Raw genomic sequence first — 6,157 nt, 5'->3', positions numbered from 1 at the left:
GCTCTACACCTTGTTAACTCCCATAGTTACCTTGACTATACGTCCTCACATCCTGCTTCCTGTGGAGACTCTATTCCATTCTCTCAGTTACTCTCTGTAGCATCTGTTCTGATGATGCCAACTTCAACAAGGGAGCCTCCGAAATATCCACCTTCTTCCTCAGCCAAGGATTCCCCAGCACCAAGGTTGACAGGGCCTTCACGTGGGTCTGACCCATCTCACACCCCTCACACCCTCTCTTTCCTCCCAGAACAGCGATAGGGTTCCCCATGTCCTCACCTACCATCCCACCAGCATCCACATCCAGAGGACCATTAGCAGCCATTTCTGCCACATCCTGTGGGATACCACCACCAGACATACATTCCCCTCTCCTCCCTTGTCAGTCTTTTGTAAGGACCATTCCCTCCGGGACACCCTGGTCAACTCCTCCTTCACTCCCCACAGCCCCATCCTTCACACCTTCCCCTGTAACCACATAAGGTGTAACACCTGCCTGCTTACTTCCTCCATCTTCAGTATCCAAGGGCCCAAATACACCTTCCAGCTGAAGCAGCGCCTTACCTGCACCTCAATCAATCTAAGTCTACCGCATTTGCTGCTCACAATGTGGTCTCCTCTACATTGGGGAAATGAAGCATAGACTGGGTGACCACTTTGCTTATCATCAACATTGTGTCCACAAAAAAGACCCTGAGCTTCCAGTTGCCTGTCACTTCAACACACCACCATGTTCCCTGGCCAACATCTCTGTGTCAGTCTTGCTGCAGTGCTCCAGCGAAGCTTTGTGCAAGTTGGAAGAACAGTACCTCATTTTCCACTTGGGAACTCCACAGCTTTTTGGACTCAATATCAAGTTCAACAATTTTAGGGCTTGAAGAAATTTCTCCCAACCCTCACACATCAGACTTGTTATCACATGGTCTGCTATTACACACAACTCATTGTTAGCCACAAATAGTCCCCATTAGCAGCTATTCATTCTCCTAGGCTGACTGTTATCTACTCCTTTGTCCAACAGTCCTTCTCTCCATTTGGGCTCTATCTCCACGTATCATTTACTCCTTATACCCCTCCTCCCACACTGTCTTCTGCATAAAAGCCTTTTCCTAGCTACCAGTAGGGGTGGGTCGGTGGTTAGCACTGTTGCCTCACAACGTCTGGGTTTGATCCCACCCTCGGGTGACTGTGTGGAGTTTGCACATTCTCTCTGCGTCTGCATGGGTTTCCTCTGGATGATCTGGTTCCCGCCGACAGTCTAAAGATGTGCAGGTTTAGTGGATTGACCATGCCAAATTGTCCAGGGATGTATTGAGTGGATTAGCCATGGGAAATGCAGGATTACCAGGATTTGGTGGGGGGTGGGTTTGGGTGGGATGCTCTTCAGGAGGCTGGTGTGGACTCAACTGATTGAATGGCCAGCTTTCACACTGAAGGGATTCAATGATAGTTCTGAAAATGGGTCACTGGACCTGAAACATTAACTCTGATTTCTCTCCACAGATGCTGCTAGACCTTTTGACTTTTTCCAGCAATTTGTTTTTGTTTCTGATTTCCAGCATCAGTAGTTCTTTTGTATTTTTTATTTAGTGTTTAACTCACTGTCGCATCTCAGGTATGCCCTCTTTGAAGAATATTTCTGCTCCTCTCTCCAAAAGGATTTATTTTCCAATCTTTTTTCTTGTTCCCTGTCATTAATGTCACTGTCGCTCCTGGTGTTTGACAAGATATTTGCTAAAATTATGTTTCCATAGTCACATCACATTCCTCAATGACTGTCTCCGGCTTAGACTCACCCCATGTGAATTCCAACTCAAGTTTCATCCTTCATGTTTTGAATCTACCCAGGATGATATCTCTGTGATGTTCAATATTCCTCAGTCAGCTGTTCTTGTCATATCAAGATCCACAATCAGCGTCATGCATTGTCATATGCACACTCTTGATCTCTCTCTCCAATAGCACCGCTTCATCCTGGCTCAGAATTGCACCCCAGCTCCACTTCATTCTCCAGGTCATTCGACACGCTAACAAGAAAGTTTTTCGTTTCCTTTCATGTATCAAGGAAGAAAAGATACAACAGCTCCGAAATACCCAGGGGCTCAGAAACCTTCCTCCCCTCCCTTTCTGACTCCAACCTCTCTCCTGATCCCACCTCTTGTTGTGTATTTACTATCCCTTCTGACCTTCTGCTGTCTGATGCTGAATGTTCTGCACTCAGCAAAGGTCTCAGTTTTATCCCTCTGCGTCCCCAATTTAATGAATTTTGGACACGATATGATGTTGAATTCTTCCATCACTTTCGCCCATATCCCACAGACCCCTTAGCCCATTTCCAACACTCTCTCCCCACCCCTTTTATCTGCACTCAACCTGTTCAATGAGACATTGGTCACCTCAATTTCCCTGCCCCCATCAAACATTCCAACCTATCTGCCTGTGAAATTACTGCACTCCACGCTCTCAGATCCAATCCTGACTTTGTCATCAAGCCTGCTGACAAAGGTGCTGTTGCTGCTGTGTGGCATACCGACCTCTACATTGTGGAGGTTGACTGCTGTTCTGAGATACCTCCTCGTATCTCCCCCGGACCATGACTTCACCATGGAACACCAGGCCATAGTGTCCACAATGGTCACTAACCCCATTTCATCCAGTGATCTCTCCCCCATTGCCTCCAAGCTCCTGGTCTCCCAAAACCACACAGCTCACTTCTACATCCTTCCCAAAATCCACAAACAGGACTGCCCAGGTAGAGCCATTGTTTCTGCCTGATCCTGCTTCACAGAACTCATCTCTTCATGCCTTCATTCAGTTTTTTCTCCCCTTGTCCTATCTGTTCCCCTTATATCCGCGATTCCTCTGATACTTTACATCAGTTTCAGAATTTCAGTGTGCAGGCTCCAGCCACCTCTCCTTTACCATGGATGTGCAATCCCTTTACATGTCCAACCCCCATCAGGATGGTCTTAGGGCTTCCACTTCTTCCTGGAAAAAAGGCTTGAACTGTCCCCATCCACCACCACCCTCCTCCTTCCACCTGGCTGAGCTCGTCCTCACTCTGAACAACTTCTCTTAACTCTTCGCACTTTCTTCAGGTCAAATGGGTGGCCATGTGTACCTGCATGGACCACAGTTATGCCTGTCTCTTCGTGAGGTATGTAGACCATTTCTTGTCTTATTCCACCCCTCAGCCACAGCTCTTTCTCTGGTATATCGATGATATCATCGGTGCTGCTTCTCTCTCTCATCCATAATTGGAAACGTTTATCAATTTCACTTCCAATTTCCAATCCACTCTCACCTTCACCAGGTCCATCTCTGACTCCTCCCTTCCCTTCCTCAAATCTCAGTTTCTATTTCTGGGGATAGGCTGGCCACCAATATCCATTACAAACCCAACAATTCCCACAGTTATCTTGACTATACATCCTCACACTCTGAACAAAAGCATGCCATATACTTCTTAATCAGCTTGGCCACCTGTGTTGCCACTCTTAGGGAACTGTGAACCTGCACACCCAGATCCGTCTGTATGCTAGTGTTCCTATAAAGGTTCTGCTATTTACAGTACAATTCATATCTAAATTTGATCCTCCAAAATGCATCACCTCATATTTGTCTGGATTAAACACCATTTCTGTGCCCAAGTTGCCAATCTATCTAAATCCTGTTGTAACCTTTCACAATCGTTGACACTATTAGCAATTCCACCAATCTTCGTGTCATCTGCAAACTTACTAATCAGACCACCCATATTGTCTTCCAGATCATTTATATATACTACAAACAACAGATGACCTAACACTGATCCCTGTTGAACACCACTAATTACTGGTCTCCATTCTGAAAAACTCCCTTCCACCATTACCCTCTGTCTTCTACGACCAAGCCAGTTTTGTTTCTATCTAGCCAGCCCACCCCAACTCCCATGTGATTTTAGTTTTGGTACCAATCTGCTATGTGGGACTTTGTCAAATGCCTTACTAAAATCCAAATAAACTACATCCACAGCCGTTCTCTCACCAATTATCTTTGTCACCTCTTCAAAAAATACAATCAGGTTGGTGAGACATGATCTTCCCTGTACAAAAATATGCTGCCTGTCACTAACTAGTCCATTTTCTTCTAAATATGTGTGTATTTTGTCCCTCAATATCTTCTACAAGGGGTTCCCCACCACAGACATCAGGCTCTGCTTCTTGTAAAGACTCTTCCATTCTCTCAGTTCCTCTGTCACTGCTGCAAATGTTTGGATGATGCCAACTTCAACAAGTAGACCCCTGAAATGTCCACCTTCTCCCTCAATCAAGGATTCCCCAGAACCATAGCTGACAGGGCCCTCAGCCAGACCCGACCCAACTCCCACACTTCAGCCCTCACACCCTCTCTTCCCTCCCACAACAGCGATAGGGTTCCCCTTGTCCTCATCTACCATCCCAAATGCATGCACATCCAGAGGTTCATTAGCCGCCATTTCCACCACCTCCAGCAGGATGTCACCTCTAGACATATATTCCCCTCTCTCTTGTCAGCCTTTCGCAAGGACCTTTCCCTCGGTGACACCCTGGTCCATTCCTTCACTCCCAATGGCTTTCACAGCTCTTTCTCCTGTGACTGCAGAAGGTGTAACACCTGACTGTTTACTTCCTCCATCCTCAGTATCCAGGGGCCGAAACATACCTTCCAGGTGAAGCAGTGCAGTAGCAGTGCTTTACTTGCACCTCACTCGATCAAGTCTACTGCATTCACTGCTCACAATGTGGTCTCCTCTACATTGGGGAAACAAAGTATAGACTGGGTGACTTGCTTCACAGAATACCTACATTCTGTCTGCAAAAAAAGACACTGATCTTCCAGTTGCCTGTCACTTCAACACACCAACATGTTCCCTGGCCAACATCACTGTCTCAGGCTTGCTGAAGTGCTCCAGTGAAGCTCAGTGCAAGCTGAAAGAACAGCACCTCATTTTCCACTTGGAAACTCCACTGCCTTCTGGAATCAATATCGAGTTCAATGACTTTAGGGCTTGAGGCCAACCCGCAAACACCAGACCTTGTTATCACATGGTCCGCTATTACACACAACCCATTGTTAGCCACTAATACTCCCCATTAGCAGCTATTCATTCTCCTTGGCTGACCATTATCGACTCCTTTGTCTGTCCAACTGTCCTCTCTCTTTGAGGTCTATCTCCACTCATTGTTTACTCCTTAACCCTTCCCCCACCATATTTTCTGCATAAATACCAACTTTTTCCTAGCTACCATCAGTTCTTAAGAAGGGTCACTAGACCCAAAATGTTAACTCTAATTTCTCTTCACAGATGCTCTCAGACTTGCTGACTTTTTCCAGCAATTTCTGTTTTCATTTCTGATTTAGTTCTTTTGTTTTTTTCATCAATGTTATTAGATGGGACTCTCCTTGTGGAAATGGAACTGACTGGATCTACAGAGAACCAGCATGGACTCAATGAGCCAAACAGCCTCTTACTGCACTATGTGCTGTTAACACACCAAAACCTCTTCGGCTAGCCTGCATGTGTTTGTCAGAAAACATTTATGTCCTTATCTTTAAGAGACAGGGACACACAGGTCAAAGAAGGGAATTCCAGAGCGTAGGACCAAGAGGACATTGAGGATTGACTTGGAAAATGGCCTAATCTTTATGAGGAGATGGTGGTAGATTGATATACTGGATTAATGATCCAGAGGTGTAGGCTAATACTCTTGCATTGGAGGGAGGGGGGGTTCCAATTCCACAACAAGAAGCATTTTGAAAAAATATAGAATAGTTTCAGCTGGGTGACCGTGAAATTATCATTGTATTGTCATTAAAAATCCATCTGGTTCACTAAACCCCTGTAGGGAAGAATGTCTGACATCCTTACCCAGTCTGGCCCATGCGTGAGTCCAGATCAGCCGCAATGCGGTTGACTCTTAACTTCCTTCTGGAATGGTCTGGGAAGCCATTTCGTTCAAGGGCAAAAGGCTTGGGCAACAATTGCTGATGTTCACATCCTGTACTAGAATTAAGACTGCAAGGTGACCTGGTGGGAGTTTTGAGAATTATGAAGGGGTTTGACAGGGTAAGCATGGGGAGGCAGTTTCCACTTGTGGGCAAGACCACAACCAGGCACTGTGAAAAGAAAATGGTC

The sequence above is a fragment of the Rhincodon typus genome, chromosome 39, assembly GCF_021869965.1.
Source record: "Rhincodon typus isolate 14 chromosome 39, sRhiTyp1.1, whole genome shotgun sequence".
Taxonomy (NCBI): Eukaryota; Metazoa; Chordata; class Chondrichthyes; order Orectolobiformes; family Rhincodontidae; genus Rhincodon; species Rhincodon typus.
The sequence above is the reverse complement of the archived record's forward strand: the minus strand, read 5'-3'. Positions refer to the sequence as shown.